This window comes from Macrobrachium rosenbergii, chromosome 26, assembly GCF_040412425.1.
Source record: "Macrobrachium rosenbergii isolate ZJJX-2024 chromosome 26, ASM4041242v1, whole genome shotgun sequence".
NCBI lineage: Eukaryota > Metazoa > Arthropoda > Malacostraca > Decapoda > Palaemonidae > Macrobrachium > Macrobrachium rosenbergii.
In genome coordinates this window covers 3,105,490-3,116,007 of record NC_089766.1, presented here as the reverse complement: position 1 = coordinate 3,116,007, position 10,518 = coordinate 3,105,490, and the positions used below count along the sequence as shown (strand labels likewise).

General features: G+C 36.3%; 1 protein-coding gene across 1 annotated transcript in view; it reads right to left on the bottom strand.

The window, feature by feature from the left end:
• Window positions 1-9,642, bottom strand: part of LOC136852909 (uncharacterized) — a 25,761-nt gene extending 16,119 nt beyond the window's left edge. Inside the window, exon 1 of the mRNA XM_067127863.1 lies at window positions 9,491-9,642. The gene's annotated coding sequence lies outside the window, so the exon portion shown is untranslated. The remainder of the gene's footprint in view (window positions 1-9,490) is intronic.
• Between the last annotated feature and the right edge of the window lie 876 nt (window positions 9,643-10,518).

The window sequence follows — 10,518 nt, the reverse complement described above, 5'->3', positions numbered from 1 at the left end:
CATGTGGTTGCGTGCTGGAGATTTTAGTGTGTGAAATTGGAAAATTTTTGGAGAGAGAGAGAGAGAGAGAGAGAGAGAGAGAGAGAGAGAGAGAGAGAGAGAGAGAGAGAGGTTATAATATGAAGCTAGTGTCTATATGCATATATATATATATATAACCTCTAACTCCTTTTAAAACACCAACAATAAATAGCAAATTTCGTCAAAATACATAACGTAAAAATGAGTAACAGTAAAAAAAAAGATGAATAAAAAAAGGAGACGGAGAATTACAGAGGTAAGATCACATAAAAAAAAAAGATATGTGTCAACCGCAAACTCTTGAGTTTTCAAGTTAAATATCTGACGGCGGTCGCAGCTTTTTAAGTCACAAACAACGGTAATTCTTTTGTTCCTCGCTGTTTGTGTCTTCTAAGTCACAAACAACTGCCGCAGTATCAATGTCCCTGTTATTGTTCATTTGTGGCTTTGTTTGTTTTCCAAGTGAATGAATGTTAATTTTATAGTTTTAGTTACTTTTAAAAATTACGTTTTTCTAAGTGATTCAAAATGACCTAAAAGCATTCAGCTGATCAAGTGACTGCAGATACGACTAAAAATAAATAAAAAGGTTTACTTTTAAATATGATTAATAAGCATAATTAAAAATTATCACACAGGAAGGATTGTCAGAAGCTCTAAATTCAAATAATAAAAAGTCTCATGAGTTGATGATAGATAAGGTGGCCTTATGCCAGCTCAACTTATTACCATTCCATGACGTTATGATTTAAACTAATATAATTTTAAATGCAATTTCATATCTCAAAAACAGCGGGACATTGCAAGAGTGATACAATATCACATTTGTTGGAAGTAAGAACTAATAAAAAAAAATGAAAAAATGATTTTTAAAAATATTACACTTTCAGAACGACAAAATTTAACAAAATGATTTTATCAGCGACAAAATTGGCGTTAAATTTTATTCCTAAATTGAAAAAAAATTAAGAAAAAGTAACAATAACTAAATATATTTACATGAAGTCAAAATTCGTCCTACACCAGGAGCAATCCGAACCATGAAAAAAAAATCTAAGCAAATAAACAAATAAAAAAAATAAATGAATAGATCAGAAACTAAACAAATAAATGAATTAATGAATGAATGAATAAATAAATAAATAAATAAAATCCACGACCACGAAATTGGGTGGTTATGAATGAAGGAGGTTGGACCAACAAAGGGGATTCTGTAAAAGGCGTGACTGGTTTAGTCACACCCACTGGGGCCTCTGTCCTACTTCTGGGGAGGAATTATGCGCATTTCTTTATCCTTCTCTCTCTCTCTCTCTCTCTCTCTCTCTCTCTCTCTCGGAGTACTGTTTTCTCCTGTTGGTATTTCCGCCTGTTTACAATTGTGCAATGAGTGTCGTTTCTTTTGTTTACAGGAATGAAATATTTTCTCTCTTTTTTGGAGGGCGTGGCGCCTTTTTTTTTTTTCTCCAGCAAGTCTCCAGGGGTGAGGTTGCTAGCCTCACGACCTGTTTCTTCATTCCAATAGATGCTTACACAGCTCGCTGGATTTGTGAGGGATATATATATATATATATATATATATATATATATATATATATATATATATATATATATATATATAATATACATATACATATGTATATATATACACATATATGTGTGTATGAGAGAGAGAGAGAGAGAGAGAGAGAGAGAGAGAGAGAGAGAGAGAGAGAGATTGAATGAAAACAACCTGAATTTATACTCTAGTTCCACAACACAGTCTAGTCACCCTGACGACAGAGAATTCTCAGACGACGGAGGATACTGGAGAAAGTGAAACGCACCGGGCTTGAAGGAGGAGGCTCGGAGAAACCCACGCGAACAGAACGCATTACAAATGACGCCGAAACCCCGCAGAGGAGAGGGAGAAAAAGAGAAACTAGACTTGGCAAACCATCACGGGAGATTAGTGGCCGTGGTATGAGGAGAATAATTAAGACCACACGAGAGAATAAAGAACAGGACACGAATACCGTGACTAGCCGGATAGAACGACCCCAAGGACTTTCCTGAGAGCAGGATATGAATGTGGATGATGATGTGGATGATAATGAGGATGGCGATGATGATAGGAGGAAAAGTCTTGCTGGATTGAATATAATATTAATACGGTATTCCGCTATGATATAGATTAGTGATTAAGATGTTTGCTATACTTGCTATAGCTATACAGAATTTAGAGAAGGGAAGATTCCTGCCTACATACATACATTTATACGACCACCAGACTCATCGCCAGACGGGAGTTAATGAGGTCAAAAACACCAGGGAATGGCTTAATTTCCATCCTTCCTGGGTCAAAGGTCACTTGCATACCAACGGAGACTTGCTGCCACACCTGTATGTATAATGGTATATATAATGGTATATATAATGTATATATATATATATATATATATATATATATATGGCTCCAACTGTAGAAAACTTATAAACCAGGCAATATATTTAAACTGAAAGCTATGTAGAACTTTTCCACCCACCTCTCCAAAAAAAAAAAGAATAAAAAAGAAATAATTCCCACACAGCCACAAAGAAAATATGGCTAGTCATTACACAGCGCTATCAAAGTAAACCAGACTTCTCCAAATAATTTTCCAGCGTCACCGACAAAAACTTCCACCGTTTAATATATTTCTTTGTGTAGGAAAACCTATGTGCGCGCGCATACACACACACACACAAACATATATATATATATATATATATATATATATATATATATACATATATATACATATAATATCTATATCTGTTTGTGTGCATGTGTCCAAATTTGGTTACGAGTATAAATGCAATATAAGAAAACATTCCCAAACATTTTTATTGATTTATTTTCAGCTTTGATATTCCTTCTTCATCGTCTCTCTCTCTCTCTCTCTCTCTCTCTCTCTCTCTCTCTCTCTCTCTCTCTCTCTCTCTCTCAGGGAATTAAACATTTACACAATAATGTATATAGATTTTTTAACCTTTAATACACTCTTACAAGATAAGAGAAAACAAGTAAAAAATGCCCCGAAGTGTCTTCGGCGCAATCGAGTTTCCTGTACAGCCGCTACAGCGTATAATCAAGGCCACTGAAAATAGATCTATCTTTCGGTGGTCTCGGTATAATGCTATATGAGCCGCGACCCATGAAACTTTAACTACGGCCCCGGTGGTGGCCTATCCATTACCGTTGCCAGAAGCACGATTATGGCTAACTTTAACCTTAATTAAAATCAAAACTACTGAGGCTACAGGGCTACAACTTGGTATGTTTGATGATTGGAGGGTGGATGATCAACATACCAATTTGCAGCCCTCTAGCCTCGGTAGTTTTTAAGATCTGAGGGCGGACAGAATAAAGTGCGGACGGACGGACAAAGCCGGCGCCATAGTTTTCTTTGACGGAAAACTAAAAATAAGATCAGTATTGGAATCAGATGTAGGTCAGCTTCTTGAGAACGCTGGTGAATTTTGATCGATATCCTGTACACTGCCTGTGTCTTTCTCTTGGCACCGATACAATAATTACCATACTTCATGACAGAGAGAGCTTTTACTTTGCATACCGGATGACTCTCTCTCTCTCTCTCTCTCTCTCTCTCTCTCTCTCTCTCTCTCTCTCTCTCTCTCTCTCTCTCTCTCGTGCTATGATTACAAATGTGTGATGGAGAAAGAGATTTAATACACACACATGTATATATTATATATTTATACAGGAGAGAGAGAGAGAGAGAGAGAGAGAGAGAGAGAGAGAGAGAGAGAGAGAGAGAGATGATTAATCTCAAACTAAATCTCTCTCTCTCTCTCTCTGTCTTTCTTGTAAACCGAAAACATAGATAACCATAATTCCCAACAGAGAGAGAGAGAGAGAGAGAGAGAGAGAGAGAGAGAGAGAGACCCACTACGAAAGTCCTCGCTTCCCGTCGTCGCCGTAGCAGTATGAGGGGTGTCCCCAAAAACCGCCTGACAAAAGTGGTACCGTCCGACACCCATTCCTAAACAGAGAAGGAGGGGAACCAACAACACACAACAGGTGTAATCATTACAGCTCGTACCTGGAAACATCAGGATACAGAGACCTCCTTTTCAATACGCCACACGCGCACATACACACAAACACACACACATACACACACACACACACAAACACAGACATAGCAATTCGCTCCGAATTCCGTAATATGTATCCAGGTAAAGAAGTTACGCATGTCTTAGTTTAACCAGACCACTGAGCTGATTAACAGCTCTCCTAGGGCTGACCCGAAGGATTAGATAGATTTTACGTGGCTAAGAACCAGCTGGTTACCTAGCAACGGGACCTACAGCTTATTGTGGAATCCGAACCACATTATGACGAGAAATGAATTTCTATCAACAGGAATAAATTCCTCTAATTCTTCATTGGCTGGTCGGAGAGTCGAACGCTGGGCAACCGGGCAGGTGCCTATCTTAGGAAGGATTTGTACGAGGCAAAGATTAGTTCTTTTTTAGTTTTCTGTAAAAGAAAACTATTGTGCCGACTATGTCTGTCCGTCCGCACTTTATTCTGTCTGCACTTTTTCTGTCCGCCCTCAGATCTTAAAAACTACTGAGGCTAGAGGGCTGCAAATTGGTATGTTGATCATCCACCCTCCAATCATCAATCATACCAAATTGCAGCCCTCTAACCTCAGTAGTTTTGGTTTTATTTAAGGCTAAAGTTAGCCATAATCGTGCTTCTGGCAACGATATAGGATAGGCCATCACCGGCCCGTGGTTAAAGTTTCATGGGCCGAGGCATTATACCCAGACCACCGAAAGATAGATCTATTTTCGGTGGCCTTGATTATACGCTGTAGCGGCTGTACAGAAAACTCAATTGCGCCGAAGAAACTTAGACGCATTTTTTCCTTTTTTTTAATAGAAACTGATGAAATGTCGGGATCCTGGGATCTTTTGTAGTTATTTTGGGAAAGTATTAATAAATAATGCACCATAAGCTGTCTACTGTCACTAATATTATAATTATTAAAAATGAATAATTATTTTTCATTCATTTCTATATTTCTGATCATTCACTGTTTAATGAATGAATGGGAGCTGGTTCTGATATGAATGACTCTTGTTTACGTCTGGAACATGTAAACATTTTCTACAGATCCAGATTTACAATTTCCTCATCCGATCCATTTTGAAAAAATTCCTCTGAAATTTGAAATGATTCAGCTTTTGTTCCCTTTACTGGCAGGCTCTGGCATTCTCTTCCAGCTTTCGTTTTCCATCGACAATTAATCTTTACATTTCCTTCTCTCCTCTTCTCTCACCTTCTGGCCTGGGCTTGATACGGTCATAAAGTTATTTGTCACAATTAAAATCACATTAAAATAAATAAAGTATTCGAAGCACACACACAATGACAAGCAATGTATTAGTGAAAGCACCTGGCATTGATCAAGTACCATTAACAAACGTCACAAAGCACCAACGTTAATATATGAAACTCTCACCCACTGGAATAATGAAATGATTATGACAAACTGCTTGATATAATGACAGTAATCAGAAGATTACTTAAAATGACAGTAATCAGAAGATTACATCTCGTAGAGATAATTACTCGATCACTTGAGACTGCGAAAGCAGATTAAGAACCAGTTTGAGAGGAAGAGGTTTGAAATGACTGGTTTGATAATCACGAGTTCTAAGGTGGTCGGAACATAGTGTGAGAATTGGTGCGTATGAATATTAATTTTATGAATAATGAATAATACAGACACAAATGCATACATGCATGTATGTATGAATTTAGATGTAAATAAAGATTGATAAAATATATGCACAGTTAAACACAGATGTACATAGATGATGAACAAGTAATTCAAGCATAAATACATACATTTCGAATGCATGACTGTGTATACATACAGATAGATGAAATACAAATATAAAAACACACTCACGTATATACACACACATACACACACACACACACACACACATATATATATATATATATATATATATATATATATATATATATATATATATATATATATATATATATATATATATATATATATATATCGCATCTGCAAAACTCTAACAAAACAATAACGACGCCACGCGCGTGCGTGCGCACGCGCAACCAAACCCATAAAAAACAAAAGCATCCGTTATTAGAAACTATTCCAAAACAAAACAGGAACTCAACGCGTCCTTTTTTTTTTCCCTCGGATCACGTCTGACTGGCTTTCCCACGAATCTTTCCCAGTTTCTTCCAGCTTTTCCCACAAAAGAAGACCTGAGAGAGAGAGAGAGAGAGAGAGAGAGAGAGAGAGAGAGAGAGAGAGAGAGAGAGAGAGAGAGAGAGAGAGAGACTTTCTTTTCTCATCAGCAGCAACGCGAGAAGAAGAAAACACGAGGAAAAAAGCCTTGGTGATTTAGATACGGGTTACGATAATGAAAGAGAACAATTGGCTGGATGGAAGTTTAAGCCGTGAAGAAGAAGAAGAAGAAGAAGAAGAACAGGAAGGAGAAGAAGAAGATGATGATAGGTTATATACTGGCTAATTATGACGCTTTATAGGCTACGGGAAATGATTTCATTTCGCAGAATAAAGAACATGAGAGAGAGAGAGAGAGAGAGAGAGAGAGAGAGAGAGAGAGAGATAATTACTATGGTTTTAAGAGAACAAGAGAGAAACAGAAAGCTAATCACTACATTTTGAGAGAGAGAGAGAGAGAGAGAGAGAGAGAGAGAGAGAGAGAGAGATGATTTTAAGACAAGAGAGAAACAGAAAGACATTTTGAGAGAGAGAGAGAGAGAGAGAGAGAGAGAGAGAGAGAGAGAGAGAGAGAGAGAGAGAGAGAGAGAGAACTAGCTAAACATTACGATCTTAGAAAAGACAAAAGTATAGCTTAATCACTGAGTTTTAACAGCTCTTAGGAGGCAAAAGAAAGCTAATAACTAGTCTTGAGAGAGAGAGAGAGAGAGAGAGAGAGAGAGAGAGAGAGAGCTAAACACTGCGATCTTAGGGGAGAAAGAAAGCTAATCATCACTACAGTCTTGAGAGAGAGAGAGAGAGAGAGAGAGAGAGAGAGAGAGAGAGAGAGATAGTCTGAAGAACCCACAAAAGCCGTGAATCTCACGCCATGATTATTTCACGGACATCGAGCAAGCGAGCGAGCGAGCTAGATAGCTGTCGCCTTCTCACAAGCCAGCGGCGCGTTCTGTTCGACTGAATTCCCCAAAAACACCTTGATCGGTCGATCGCGTTTGATTCGACTGAAATTATCCTCCTCCTCCTCCGAGATGGAAGAGAAAGTAGATGGAAGAGAAGAGGCGTGTCACGGTATATGGGTCGATTGGTGTATGGAAGAGAATTGTGAGAGATGTAAGTGAGAAAATAAAAATAAAGAGAAGGAGAGTTTTCAAGATTTTTTTGAAATGGTGTCATGAATGAGAAACAGGACCACAGGATTTTTAAAATAAATAAATAAACAACTAAATAAATAACAGAGAAAATTAAGAATAGCCTTAACAGGTTGTAATTTCAAATAATCTTTGTATTTAAATACAGTGAAATTATTTTGATGTATAAAATTTGCAATTTGCAAAACTGTCTACATATGAAAAATAAAACAAAATAAAAAATCTCAGAATATAAAACAAGACCATAATGGTCGTACTTCCGAAATATTTACCTTCCACTGTATACAAATGTAATACATTACTCTATAAACATTTGCTTGCGAAAGGCAAAAATTAAATAAACAAAAACTGGAGGAAAAAGAACATTAAAAACTGTTCCGCCTGTTGACTTCAAATTACGGGGTGTAACAGAAAGTCAAGAACAGCCCTCTGTCTACAGGTGCAGGGCAATTATGTCTTTTCATTCTGAAACTTTTTAATACTTTCCGGTGAAATTATGCACGGGAATAGTGTAATTTCAGAAACGACATCTGTAATACACCTGTCAACTACTGTTCTACGCACCTGTCAATTAAACTATTGCAGTCAGTTTAATTACTTATTATGTATGTCATATATATTACTTATTATGTATATGATATATACATGCGTGCAAGATTTTCTCGTATTTTCTCGAAATCTTTGAATTAATTTTGATTTATACATCAGTATAAAAGTCTATTTTTATTTGCTCTTATCTAAATGGCGAAGACATTAAAAAAAAATTTATTTCCTTCTGTAAACACTGAACCAAAAAAATCCCTTTATCTTAATTTATAAACCTAAAATAAAAATGTTAAATATTCCTATTTACACCCACAAAGCAAAACCAACCTTTATTTTCACTAACAAACCCACGAAAAATCTCCCTTTTTATTTTTTCGACAAGCTGAACTGTAAGCGAAGATTAAAAAAAAAATACCGCCAAATTTACTACAAACACGACCCAACGCACAAGCAAACCGGGAACATCAAACGACACAACCACGAGTAGCCGTTTTGTACCGGAGAACAAAACCAACCTCAGAGATTTAGGTCAAAGTCTGTTCCTGTAGAGTTTTTTTTTTTAATAGATACAAGAGAGCAGTCATGCTTCTATATAATACGTAATGCCGACGCTGTATACATGTATACTGACGCTGTGTACTTGTATAACCGCGTTCTTAAAATGTTCAGGTAATATCATATTTCTTTCAAAGTCACCAGATGTCTTAGCAGTTCAACAGACTTTGTAACTAGAATTTTTTTTTAGACACTAACATCCAAATTTGGCAGCCACTGGGTTGTTCAGTATTTTTTTTTTTATATTGGTGTGAACTTCAAGTCCCGTTGCACAGTTTTATATATATATTATATTATATATATATATATATATATATATATATATATATATATATATATATAAATTCTGTACTGTAAACCAAAATACACTTCATATGTTTTATTCTTGGAAAAACTATAATATCAAACACCATGCGTGAAATTTAATATAATTGGAACTAAACAACATTTCAGACTGTACAGTTAATATCTTAACAAGCTAGATTAAAAAAAAAAAATGGAATAGAGACTATAGTATATTAGTCCAAGTCTGGTCTTGCGTCATAACTAAATTTAAACACAAAATACTTCCTAGCCATCAAATGTTAATCTTTTATATAAAAAAGACCAATGAAAATTAAGCAAGAGAGCTGACATTTTAAAAAATGACCCAACAAAGTACCAAGAATTTTATATATATATAAAAGTTGAAGCTTGCAAAAAGTGTCTTGGCCTAGATTCATCTCACGCAAGTGTGGGTTAGGTCACTGTCCTGTACATACCGCTAAACCGCTCCCAGTCACACAGGTGAGTCACAGTGCATTTAAAAAAAAAAATCTTAAAAAAACCAGAAATAAAGTAAAGCTGTCTCAATATATATAGTTAAAAGACACTTAAGAAGTGTACTAAACAATATACATATATATAAAATGTCGTAGTTTACTTTCTCACCTAAAATTAAATACAAGTCAGTCACAAAGTCTCGAGAGAACGTCGGTCGGTTACGGTAGAGAGTCTAGTGAGGGTTCCAGGGTAACGTCCACCTTGAACGAGAGACCGTCGCAGAATGAGGAGAAACCAGTTTCCGAATCTTTGCTCAGATTCTTAGCGTGGGCGGGGCGAAAGAAAGTTAAGGTGCCAGTTAGTCTATTCAATTTTTAAAGACTTACATTATTTCAAAAGAAATCTACGAAATAGTTGTTTAAAAACGATCAATCAAAATCGATATAAGCGATCGTAGACATCCCATCCAGAAAATGTCATTATTATTCTAAGTATAAATAAAGTATATATTAAAATGTATACTCTGGCAACTCAACCAAACCAGAGCTCATACGTAGGTCGTTGCTTCTCAAACATGCAAAAGAGAAAATGTCATCTCTCGGTTTTAGGAAAATATGAAAGCATTTTCTTGTTCATTTCGTAAGAACCGCTGGGAAAATGGTTTCTTGCAGTATAATAAGGGCCGTAAATTACTAGTTTTAATGCGGACACAATGTGTTTTACGAGTACGCTTGTGGGAATAAATTATTAAGCAGGATGTAACGAAAATAGGTCTAACAAATGGATCGCAAAGCATATATACGAGAGTATATATATGTATATATCGACAGAGACACAATGCTATTTGATGAAAAATGCCTAAGGCCCTACGTCTCGCTACGAGATCGAACCCGTGCCCTCCGGGTAGTGGCAAGAAAAGGTATTGTAAGATAAATACAAATAACGAATGATGATATAAAATATTAAGAATGGACTGTTTAATCGTATTTTTGATAATCGTCGAGACAAATAGGCCTATGTCTTTGAAAAGTTTGTTGATCTGTCCGTATTTCCGTCTGTTATAGAGAGAGAGAGAGAGAGAGAGAGAGAGAGAGAGAGAGAGAGAGAGAGAGAGAGAGAGAGAGAGAGATTAATTCCCATGTGACTTAACTCCGCACTCTTGTAAAATCATTAAACAGCTGACTCTCGGACACACC